Raw genomic sequence first — 13031 nt, 5'->3', positions numbered from 1 at the left:
GTGACTCCCAATTGCCTGGCTCCTTGTCATTAACAACCTGCTGTAGGATCAGAAGCTTTGTTGGATGATCTGAACCTGGACAAAAATAACATTTTCAAGCACCTTGTTACAATAAACTCTGGCAAGAGTACAGCTGGCACTCTGTAAAGTAATCTGGGCATTTTTATCAGAGTAACAGACAATAACATGATTTGCTGTTGGCATAATATAAAATCTATTCGTTTTTTAAAATAAAAAAGTACATAATTATCTAAGTGTCTTATGGTAAGCATTCTTCCAAGATAGGGAAAGGGTCCATGTCTCCAGATTTCTGGATAGAGTTTATATCTTACTTAGATTTATGACAATGATGAGATTTGGTCCTTTGACCTTCCTGACATGGAGTGTCTAGTACAAGCTTCCTACTTGGATTGAATGGTCACCCTTGGGCATCCTAACTTGTGTGGGAACAGCAAACACATAATAGGCATTCAGCAATTGCTACTGAATGGATAATTTCACGATTGGAACAGACACGACTGATTAATTGGACTTCCCAGGTCTCCCCATCTGCCCCCAGCTCCCATCTTACACACACGTACCTACCATTTGAGTTGCCTTCAAAGGCCCAAGAGACTATAAGCTGCTTCAGATTCTGAGGCATTTCAAACCAAAAACATAGTAAATATTGCTAAATCAAAACCACACAGACTGCATTCATTCAGTCTACTACTTTGGAACAGTTGCTTTCCAGAGCAAGACACGCAGTGGTTATAAGTAAGAAATAGGGCTCAAGTGGAAAATATTTATAAAGGGAACAAAAAGCAAATGGTGTCGTGTTTGCCAATGACATCTTGGAGAACCAGTGGGTATTAAAAGAGGGAAGACAAAGAGGCCTGATATTATAATATGCCTTTCTTTCAAGCACACACATACACACAACCAAAATAAGGCAAGCCCCTTTCAGACACTGAAAGGGGGAACACTTCTGGCAGAAATAATTGCCCTATACTTATTGCTGCTGGACTTGTGGCTCAACAGGGGAACAGAAGGTACAAAAGGCAATAAGGTAGAGCTGCAAGGGGGACCAATGGGCATTGAACAATTCACAAAAGGCTCAGTGTGTTCTACCTGGAGAGAAGAGTGTATATTTTAAAATATCACATTTAATTAACACTTGAAGAGAGGAACCTAATGGCTCACACCAGTGATTCTAGGCAGCTTTTGTATGAAACAGAGGAAGGGGAAAAACCCTGATTAGGCACTGGCCTTAAGCACAGTTTCCTTGGATTTCCTTTTTCCTCTTTACCATATAATAACATGGCTGAAAATTAGTTCTGACAGCTAATCAGAGTGAGTGGCTCTTTCTTTTCTTCGAGTGGTTAACACGTACTGTGCATTGTGCCAATACACCTACTGCTGAATGGCTGTAGGAAGGAAAGAACTGATAAGTTATTTCGTTACAGGCAGCTCTGTACCTCCTTTCAGCTGAATCAGAGGACTACTGTGGTACTTGGGTCCGTTATGTGTCTGAGGGCAACCTAAGAATGTCAGGAGCAGCTCTGCTAATATGGTAGATTCCCCTCTGACCTACTGGACCTTATGTACCTGCACTCCCCACGCCCCCATGCCCCACACCCATCCCTCTCCAATGCCTCCCACTCATAGATACTGCTGCTTCTGAGAGCACACTGGAAATGTGTACTATAAAGATGGAGTGTTGAACTAAATTTAGGCTGTTAAATGATAAAGCAGGAATTAGCTAAAGACAAAAGAACAAGTCAGTAGAAGGAAAGAAATCATAAAGATCAGAGCAGAAATAAATGAAATAAAAATGAAGAAAACAATAGCAAAGATCAATAAAACAAGAAGTTGGTTCTTTGAGAAGATGAACAAAATTGATAAACCTTTAGCCAGACTCATCAAGAGAAAAAGGGAGAGGATGCAAATCAATAAAATTAGAAATGAAAAAGGAGAAATTACAACTGACACCACCAAAATACAAAGGATTATAAGAGACTACTACAAGCAACTATATGCCAATAAAATGGACAACCTGGAAGAAATGGACAAATTCTTGGAAAGGTACAATTTTCCAAGACTGAACCAGGAAGAATTAGAAAATATAAACAGACCTATCACAAGTAATGAAATTGAAACTGTAATTAAAAATCTTCCAACAAACAAAAGTCCAGGACCAGATGGCTTCACAGGTGAATTCTATCAAACATTTAGAGAAGAGCTAATACCTATCCTTCTCAAACTCTTCCAAAAAATTGCAGAGGGAGGAACACTCCCAAATTCATTCTATGAGGCCACCAACACCCTGATACCAAAACCAGACAAAGATATCATTAAAAAAATAAAATTACAGACCAATATCACTGATGAACATAATCCAAAAATCCTCAACAAAATACTAGCAAACAGAATCCAACAACACATTAAAAGGATCATACACCATGACCAAGTGGGATTTGTCCCAGGAATGCAAGGATTCTTCAATATATGCAAATCAATCAATGTGATACACCATATTAACAAATCAAGGAATAAAAACCATATGATCATCTCAATAGATGCAGAAAAAGCTTTTGACAAAATTCCACACCCATTTATGATCAAAACTCTCCAGAAAGTGAGCACAGAGGGAACCTACCTCAACATAATAAAGGCCATATATGACAAACCCACAGCAAACATCATTCTTAATGGTGAAAAACTGAAAGCATTTTCACTAAGATCAGGAACAAGACAAGGATGTCCACTCTCGCCACTCTTATTCAACATAGTTTTGGAAGTCCTAGCCACGGCAATCAGAGAAGAAAAAGAAATAAAAGGAATACAAATTGGAAAAGAAGAAGTAAAACTGTCACTGTTTGCAGATGACATGACACTATACATAGAAAATCCTAAAGATGCTGCCAGAAAACTACTAGAGTTAATCAATGAATTTGTTAAAGTTACAGGATACAAAATTAATGCACAGAAATCTCTTGCATTCCTATACACTAACAAGGCAAGATAAGAAAGAGAAATTAAGGAAACAATCCCAGCTACCATTGCAACAAAAAGAAAAAAATACCTAGGAATAAACCTACCTAAGGAGGCAAAAGACCTGTACTCAGAAAACTATAAAACACTGATGAAAGAAATCAAAGATGACAAATAGATGGAGAAATGTACCATGTCCTTGGATTGGAAGAATCAATACTGTGAAAATGACTATACTACCCAAAGCAATCTACAGATTCAATGCAATCCCTATCAAACTACCAATGGCATTCTCACAGAATTAGAACAAAAAATTTTACAATTTGTATGGAAACACAAAAGACCCTGAATAGCCAAAGCAATCTTGAGAAAGAAAAACAGAGCTGAAGGAATCAGGCTCCCCAACTTCAAACTATACTACAAAGCTACAGTAATCAAGACCATATGGTACTGGCACAAAAAGAGAAATATAGATCAATGGTACAGGATAGAAAGCCCAGAGATTACACACACATATATGGCCACCTAATTAATCACAAAGGAGGCAAGAACATACAATAGAGAAAAGACAGCCTCTTTAATAAGTGGTGCTGGGAAAACTGGACAGCTATATGTAAAAGAATGAAATTAGAACACTCCATAACACCATACACAAAAATAAACTCAAAATGGATTAAAGACCTAAATGTAAGACTGGACAATATAAAACTCTTAGAGGAAAACATAGGAAAAACACTTGTTGACATAAACCACAGCAAGATCTTTTTCAATGCACCTCCTAGAGTAATGAAAATAAAAACAAAAATAAACAAATGGTACCTAATTAAACTTAAAGGCTTTTGCACAGCAAAGGAAACCCTACACAAGACGAAAAGACAAGCCACAAAATGGGAGAAAATATTTGCAAACAAAGCAACAGACAAAGGATTAATTTCCAAAATATACAAGAACAGCTCATGGAGTGCAATATCAAAAAAACAAACAACCCAACCAAAAAATGGGCAGAAGACTTAAATAGACATCTCTCCAAGGAGGACATACAGATGGGCAAGGGGCACATGAAAGGATGCTCAACATCACTTTATTGGAGAAATGCAAATCAAAACTACAGTGAGGTATCACCTCACCCCAGTCAGAATGGCCATCATCAAAAAATCTACAAACAATAAATGCTGGAGAGGGTGTGGAGAAAATGGAACCCTCTTGCACTGTTGGTGGGAATGTAAATTGATACAGCCTCTGTGGAGAACAGTATGGAGGTTCCTTAGAAACTAAAAATAGAACTACCATATGACCCAGCAATCCCACTACTGGGCATATACCCTGAGAAAACCATAATTCAAAAGGCCACATGTACCCCAATGTTCACTGCAGCACTATTTACAATAGCCAGGACATGGAAACAACCTAAATGTCCAATGACAGATGAATGGATAAAGAAGATGTGGCACATATATACAATGGAATGTTACTCAGCCATAAAAAGAAATGAAATTAGGTCATCTGTAGACATGTGGATGGACCTAGAGTCTGTCATACAGAGCGAAGTAAGCCAGAAAGAGAAAAAAAAATATAGTATATTAACGCATATATGTGGAATGTAGAAAAATGATACAGATGAACTTATTTGCAGGGCAGCAATAAAGATGCAGACGTAGAGAACGGACATGTGCACAAGGGGGGAAGGAGGGGGTGGGACGAACTGAGAGATTAGGATTGACAAATATACACTACCATGTGTAAAACAGACAGCAAGTGGGAACATGCTATAAAGAACAGGAAGCTCAGCTCGGTGCTCTGTGATGACCTAGGTGGGTGGGGTGGGGTGGGAGGGAGGTCCAAGAGAGGGGATATAGGTATACATATAGCTGATTTGCTTCATCGTACAGCAGAAACTAACTCAACATTGTAAAGCAATTATACTCCGAAAAAAGAGACAAAAGAACAAAATCAAATCAAACTCTCTCTTAAAGAGAAGAGCTTGGGACCCAAGAGATTGACTCAGAATAGGACCAGCATTTGTGTGTAATGGGCAGATCTGAGTTAAGGTCATCCCAGGTGAGTGGGCAGGAGTTTCCCTCCCCAAAGAGTGTCCTTTACTTGGCTGAAGGGAGTTTGTTTGCCTCACCAAGAATTTTGTTTTTATAGTTTGGAATGCAAAAGAATGATCATTGCTAAAAGGGCTGTGACAGAATGGAGTGGAGGTAAAGAGCTTTAAGATTCTCCAGATGAAAGCCATGCAAAGGGGTACAATGATTGCCCCACCAATTAAAAATAATAGCAACAGCAAAGTGGCCAAAGGGGAGGTATCTGGGCCAAACGCAGCCCACAGGATTCCAAAACCTGCCCTAGGGCTGGATCTCATTTGAAATCCCAAAGAATGTCCCTGAGACTGCAGTTCCTGACACGTCCCCTTCCTAGGGAAGGAGCCCGGGGAAAGGATTCTGAGCTTAATAGGGCAACGTGACAAGGCAAGACCTGAACTGTGGCAGCTCCCACTAAGCCTAGGGTAGCTATGTCCAAGCAAACAAGCTGGGGTGCTTGGTCATGCCCCAATCAGGCTCTTGGCTGAGATCCTGGAAAGTTTCCCTTTCAAGTTGTCTTTCGAGGGAGGAATGGGCACTCATATTCTCCAGTACAGTTCTCCTTGGCCCTCTGGAGGGAGATGAGCCCCTGAAACAAGAATGAGCCTTCTTTAGCACAAATGTCCTGGCATTTTAGGGCTGTGTTTTGCTATGTCTATGCTAGAAGGTCAAAGAAAAAAGGAAAACCAAGCCTTCAAAATCACTTTAAAAATGCACAGGCTGTATTTTGGCTGGATGAACACTTGTCCTATTTTTTTCATTGTGGTAAAATACACATAACAGAAAACTTATATTTCAATCATTTTGAAGTGTACAATTCAGTGGCATCAAGTACATTCATAATGCTGCTCAACCATCAACCACCATCTGGTTTCAGAACTTTTTCATCACCACGAAAGGAAACTTGTACCCACTGGCAATAACTCCCTCATTCCTACCTCCCCCAGCCCCTGGCATTCACTAATCTGAATTCTATTTCTATAGATTTGCCTCTTCCTATGTTTCATATAAATAGAATTACACATATCTGGCCTTTCGTGTCTGGCTTCTTTCACTTTGCATAATGTTTTCAAGGTGCATCCATGTTTTGGCATGTACTTTATTCCTTTTATGGATCACTAATATTCCAGTGTATGGATAAAGCCCATTTGGTTTATCCACCCATCAGTTGATGGACATTTGGGTTGCTTCCACCTTTTGCATACTGTGAATAATGCTGCTATGAACATTTGTGTACTAGTTTTTGTTTGAACATTTGTTTTCAATTCCTTTGAGTACATGCCTACAAGTGGAATTGCTAGGTCCATATGACAATTCTATATTTAACTTTTTAAGGGACTACTAAACTATTTTCTATAGATACTGTACCATTTTACATTCCCACCAGCAATACAGGAAGTTTCCAACTGCTCCACATTCTCACAACACTTGTTATTTTCTGTTTTATTATTGCCATTCTTGTGAATTTGAAATGGTATCTCATTATGGTTTTGAGTTGCATTTCCCTAATGACTAAGGATGTTGAGCATATTTTCAAGTGCTTGACGGCTATTTGTATATCTTCTTTGGAGAAATACAAATAACTATTCAAGTCCTTTGCCTATTTAAAAATTTTTTGTTGTTGTTGAGTTGTAGGAGTTTTTAAAAAATATATTCTAAATATTAGACTCATCAGATATGTGATTTACAAGTAATTTTCTCCCATTTAATGGGTTGTTTATGTACTCTCTTCATTGTCCTGTTTTTAAAGAGAAGATACCAAACAAAGCACTCAGATGCTTTTAAGAAAGGAGTACCAAATAAGACAGTAACGGTCATAACAGTTCTGAGCTAAGGAAAGTCTCCATGCTGTCACTTTTTTACTCTCCTGGCCTCCAGTAGGAGGCCTCCGACGTCTCCCTGAAATAACTAGAGCAACAGTAAGTTGTGTAAAGACTCCATGTGCCAGACAGGGTGCCGAGTGCCTTAACTGCACTTTCTCCCATCCTTGTAGCTACCCTGCAACATTAAGTGTTATTACTCCCATTTTACAGATGAGGAAACTGAGGTGCAGAGGTGTTAATGAATGACCAAAGGTCTCAATGCTCACAAACAACAGAGTCAGACTCCAAAGCCAGGTCTGTCAGACCCCTTCCTACTCACCCACAGGTTTGTTAAATTTTGTTCTGGGGAGCTTTAGGGCCTCCATGTGGGTGCCTCTGGGGCCTTCCTGGACATAGAGAGGAGGATCAGTGGAGGGTATGGGTCTCTGGAGCCAGCACCCACTCCAACCAGAGCAGCTCTGCTTTGATCTCTTTTATAATTTGGGGCTCAGGGGTAGAACTTTGAAAAAAAAGAGGCTTCCGGTGCTTTAAAAAAAATGTTTGAAAACCACTGCTAAATCATGCTGCTTCATGGGAGGAAAACCCAAAGCTCTTGCAGCTTCTTGTAAAACAGAGGTTTAGTTAAAGGAAAATCAGTTCTAAATGGGGAGTTGTTGTTCAATAGGTATAAAGTTTCAGTTATGTTAAATTAATAAGCTCTAGAGATCTGCTGTACTTGCCTATAGTTAACAATATAGTGTTGTGCGCTTAACATTTTGTTAAGAGTACAGATCTCGTGTTAAATGTTCTTACCACAAAAAAAACAAAAACAATTAAAAAAAAAAAGCCTAAGGGATACAAGGAAAAGTTGGGAGGTGTTGGAAATGTCTATTACCTTGATTACAGTGATGGTATCATAAGACTTTGCATATGTCTGAACTCATCAATTTGTACACATTAGATATGTGCAGTTCTCTGTATATCGCTTATACCTCAATGAAGCAATTTCAAAAAAAAAGGAAAACCACTCCTTGGCTTCATTGATAGAAACCTTTTGTGTTGCACTCGCACACACCCACCCCCAAAGATGCACCCACTCTCCCTCATCGCCCCATTCCTGTACTTTCCTACTTCAGGTGGGTGATGCCAGCTCCGGAGGGCGTTGCCTCTGAACTCCCACTCACCAAAAAAAAAAAAAAAAAAAGTGGCTCTTCCTGGCGAGCGCACCCACACTGCCTGGCAGCCACAACTGTCACCATTCATCAGTCAGGTATGCTGCCTGCTCACCTTTGAGGGCATTCTCACAGCCAAGCAGCCAAACCAGAGCCACCTTTCTTGTTTTTTATTTTGCAACTTAGCATGAGGACCGTGCTTAGGAACAGAGCCATCCTGTGGAAACCACACAAGGTGAGGCCAAATCTTAAGAAAAACAGCTTGCAGGTGCCTACCTTCCCAGACTGACAGCTGGCTTGGTGTGGCCAGGTAAGGAGGCGAGCGGACTGCCTTTCCCACACAGCATTTCTGATCTCAGGGGAAGAGGCGCCCAGCAGCAGGCAGAGCTCTGGGCCGGAAATCCCGAGTGCAGGAAGCTGGGCTTGGTCTCGAGCCCCCTGCCTTTCGTTCTCAGGAAACTCGGGCAGCCTGAGGTGAGCTACGTGCACATGAGAGCTGGCATTTGAGCTCCACCACTGGGTGAGGACGAAGAGTTGCAGAGAGGGTAAGGGCCTTGCAGTGGGCGGACAGGGACGTGCATTCGGGCAGCTTCTCAGAACCGCGACTTGGGTTTCTGACCATTTATTCTCCGTGCCAATGAAGTGCTGCCAGATGCCTGCTCAATTACAGTTCTAGTGTGAACTCACACGGAGAGGTTTAATGCCATTTACTGCTTTGGTCAAAGATAATGGAGGGGAGAGGAGGGGTGATGAGGAACCTTCCTGCCCACGAGTGAAACTGAGATCTAAGAGCAGAATGCCCTTTCATCCTCCACTTTTAGTTTTCTCCACTTAAACACTATGCAGGGCATCCTGTTTCCTTCTGTTCTTAAAAGTTACCCAACTGATAGTGGGTATTAATTATCATACTCCTATAGGGTAAATGGTGTCAGCAGGATGATGTGTTTTCCAAAACACTGAAAGGCCTTCCTCACCTCCACATCCTCCTCAGTGCCTTCCTCAAGTACTACCCCCTCTCCTCTAATCTAGCCAAAACTTTCCTAAACTTTAAACCACTAAAGTCACTAGTAGGTTAGCCTACCAATATGGCACTTTTGCTGCCGGAAGGCCCCTGGCAAAGTACACCTGGCACTGCAGACTCAGCTGCTCAGTGGCCTGTCTCTGGAAGATCTAGACCACACGAATCCAATGAGACACAGATAAGAGCAAGCCCAGGTTTGTCCTGCCACTTGCTGTTTTGGTGTGCACACCCTTGCTGGGCTACACCCAACTCACCTACCCAGATAAGCAGCATCGGGGGCGGGGGTGGGGGGGTGGAGGTGCCCCAGGCACCAGCCATTTGAATACTCAGTGAATCATCTCTGGAACACTGGATGCCTGGAAGTTGAGAAAACGTCCCTTTCCTTCATCCTTCTTTCTTTCAGAGCCTAGGGGTCCAGCTGTAATTTATTCTCTTCTTTACAATCAGAAAAAGTTTTCCCTATACCCTGAGAAAGAATAAAACTAAGAGGCGTTTAGTACTGTCTAGCCGGTATTATTTCCCAATGCCTCAGATATTTATATGCGCTGTGGTGCGGTTCTTTTATTTTTCAATCAGCAAAATAAATGACCACCTACCAGCGAGGGAGACCTTTTGGTGGCAAAGTTTCCAGATGGGAGTGGCAGAGGGGAAGAAAAGGGCATCCCCACTCACACTACTGGCCACTAAGTTGTGCCATTCAGTCAAGCCTAAGGTGATCTGCTCCGGCCCATCACAGTTCTTTAGCCTCTCCATTTACAAGGGGTGAAACTGATAAGCGCTTGGGAAACACTGAAAAACGTTCTGAAGGTATACAAGAGAGGGGGGATGGGATCTCGTCGGGGAGCAAGGTAGCTCTGGAGGGAAGGCAGTAAGATGAGGTGCTAAATTCATGTAAACCTTCTATATCCCAGTGTACCCTTGATGGCTAGGGGTGCCTTTGCTGTTAGATCTTCCTTTTGAACTAAACTAGCAAATCTCAGGGATCCTGGATCATAAATCCCATGAATTTGATTTACAATGATTTCCAGAATACTTTTCTCTCAGGACTGACATGATTTCAATGAGCAGCAAATAACAGAATTATGCTTAAGGATATGCCTTATGTGAAATAAGAAACAAGAAACCCTCCTTTCTCACACCAGAAGGGTCTCCCCCTAAAGCCCTCCTGCAACTCTGAACCTTCAAAACATAAACTGTAGGCAGCATTTCAAAGTGATCACAGGGCACAATCGTATACAGAGGGTTAGATACACAGAATATAGTTAGTGCAAACATTCTTGCTAAATTAACCACGGCTTGCCAAATTAATTTCTATAAGCAAAGAAAAAGTTCAATTTTCTGACTAATTACGCTCAATGATTTTTCAAGGTCATGCATGCCTCAAAACAAAGAAAAGAAAATGGTGAAGGTGAAGGTGAAGACTGAACATTGCAATAAGACTTTATGAAGAGCCTGAATCTGAAATGATGTTTTATTTCTATTTCAACAGTAACTACCATTCTCTTAATCAGTGAGCATATCTAGAATCCTACCTTCAGAACCACGCCCTGTGTTCATGCTGGCTACAGACAGGTCTGTATACGCTTAGGATCCCGGAAGCAGGCTCACCCATTTAGGGTCTATTTTCTGGGGCTTAAGAGGTTTCTAAGAAGTAAATTATTCAACTGCCTCTGCCCTCCCGATTACATGACTTATCTGTGGCAATCAAGAAAGTGTATAGTTGGATGTCATATGATGTTTGTGCCCCAGTAATAAGTTTATTACTTTTGGTGCCCCAGTAATAAGTTTACTTTGGGACCAAGATCCACACCTGACCTAAGTCTCATTGTGAACCATGAATCAAGATGACCAATTTAAACAATTGTTTTTTGAGGGGGTGGGGAATGGCAGAGTTGTTAATGACACATGAATTTACAAATAATTCTTTGGAGGTATAAGACTAAGTGATTTCTAAAGGATTTAGTGTATTGAAAATGGATCCATTCAAAACAAGCTTGCTTCTTGAGAGAGGGAAAGAAAACCAATTCTAAGTGTTTAGCTTCATAGACAGGACCTGGTGTTACATCTGCACACATCTACACCCACATCCACTCCCCCGCCCATTTCCCCATTCCTAGCAATTCTGTGAAAAAGATCATGCTTCTGAGCAGTTGCCACCCTGTAATAAAGTCGAGGCTGTTTTACTCACTCCTGAGGGTGCCCTGGTGATCGCCCATTCCCACTGTCTCCTCCAGTACTTCTACAGATATGAGTACAGTCCAGCTGTGGGCTGCCTGCATGGAGGGGGCCCTATTCCAAACACTGATTCTTCCCCAGACCTACTGAAACAGAATCTCTTGGGTTGGAATTAGGAATTGTTTTATTTTTTAAAAAAACAAGATCCCCAGCTAATGCTTATGCACAATAAAGTTTAGTAACCACTGACAGCAAGATGGCAAGGAAATTGGTTCGTAAAGGAACCAGACCCAAGGCCTTGATTTCATTCTTATATTTATCTCAGCAACTGGAGCTCTAGACTTCACCACCACCTTCCAATGGCCCAATGCATTATAAGCAAAAGAAATGCACAAGAAAGGTTTAAATGTTAAGGACCAAAATAAGAGAAATAAAAGTCTAAGTAATAAATGCTAGAATGCTGAAATAGGTAATTTTTAACTCTCTTTAATGACACAAAGACACCCAAGACATCACTACTTCTAAAGTCATCGTGATTCAGGTAACCAATATGACTGAAATTACGTATACATTTTAATATGGATGCTGATTTAGATCAATTGAACTAGAGACATGAGAACAGTAAAGCAAAGCAAAATAAAATAAAAAGTGGGCTTCTTCTTCAAAATATAAAAAAAAATCCTTTATTAAAATGTATGGATAGACAGTAGTTACCAATAAATATACATATATTGGGGACAGAGCTCAAAATTTTTGCTGATAAGGAGACATAATCAAAAGTGTTTGGGAACCACTGCTTTATTTCATTCCTTCAGGATCTCGATAGTTGAGATGAATCTGATAAACTTTAAAAATACAACAGGATACTAATATATGGTCCCATGTGCCCCCTCTTAGAAGATATCTGTATTTTCATAGAGGACAATGCTTACTCCAGAGGAATCCACTCAAGGAGAGCTTCTGGCTCTCTGGTTGGCAGGTAGATGAGATGATGGGGTAGAGAAGCCTTTCCCAGGAGAAGCATATCCAAGAAGAAACTTCTAAGGGTTCTTAACCACATCCTTGTCTGGGATGAGGATCAGGGCAGTTATGATTTTTCAGTGAACTCACTAATTACCTTCTATTTTCCCACCTGAGTGGGATTCAAAATATGGTCAAGTAGGTTACTGGTGGTTTCGTCAGGTAGTCTGAGGATAAGTGTCTTGTTGGTGTTTTCTATATTCATATTTTTATTGCAGTTTTACATAGACTACCTCAGTTTTAATAATCAACTCTGTGATCACATCAATTCATTCATTTGAAAGAATATTTTATAGGTGTTCTGCTTGGGAAGGAAAACTCAGTTCTTTATCTTGCCTCTGCGTTTCTCTCCCTTTCACTCTACATGTATCTAGTACATGTCTGATTCTCACTTCCAAATATGCCAAACATATTTTACAAAGGAATCTGCTTTAGAGTGACTAACTGTCCTCGTTTGCCTGGGATTGTCTTGTTTTCACACTGAACGTCCTGCATCCCAGGAAGCCCCTCAGTCCTCTTCACCCAGAACTGCACTATCCAATATTGTAGCCACTAGCCACAAGGGGTGAGTTCAATCTCAATAAGTTAAAATAGATAAAACAGTTCCTCAGTTGCACTAGCTATATTTCAAGGGCTTAATAACTACATGTGGCTTCTGGCTACCTTACTGGCCAGCGTAGATGTAAAAATCTCCATCATTGCAGAAAGTTCTGTTGGATAGTGCTGAGCTAGAGGGTTTTTCCAGCAAGTACCTAGAACTAACATCTTTTAAAACAGTACCCTG

General features: G+C 40.8%; 1 protein-coding gene across 1 annotated transcript in view; it reads left to right on the top strand.

The window, feature by feature from the left end:
• Positions 1–8316: 8316 nt before the first annotated feature.
• Positions 8317–13031, top strand: part of LOC118904508 (androgen dependent TFPI regulating protein) — a 92401-nt gene continuing 87686 nt past the window's right edge. Inside the window, exons 1-2 of the mRNA XM_036870718.1 lie at positions 8317–8576; positions 10421–10624. The gene's annotated coding sequence lies outside the window, so the exon portion shown is untranslated. The remainder of the gene's footprint in view (positions 8577–10420; positions 10625–13031) is intronic.

This window comes from Balaenoptera musculus, chromosome 11, assembly GCF_009873245.2.
Source record: "Balaenoptera musculus isolate JJ_BM4_2016_0621 chromosome 11, mBalMus1.pri.v3, whole genome shotgun sequence".
Classification (NCBI taxonomy): Eukaryota; Metazoa; Chordata; class Mammalia; order Artiodactyla; family Balaenopteridae; genus Balaenoptera; species Balaenoptera musculus.
The sequence above is the reverse complement of the archived record's forward strand: the minus strand, read 5'-3'. Positions and strand labels throughout refer to the sequence as shown.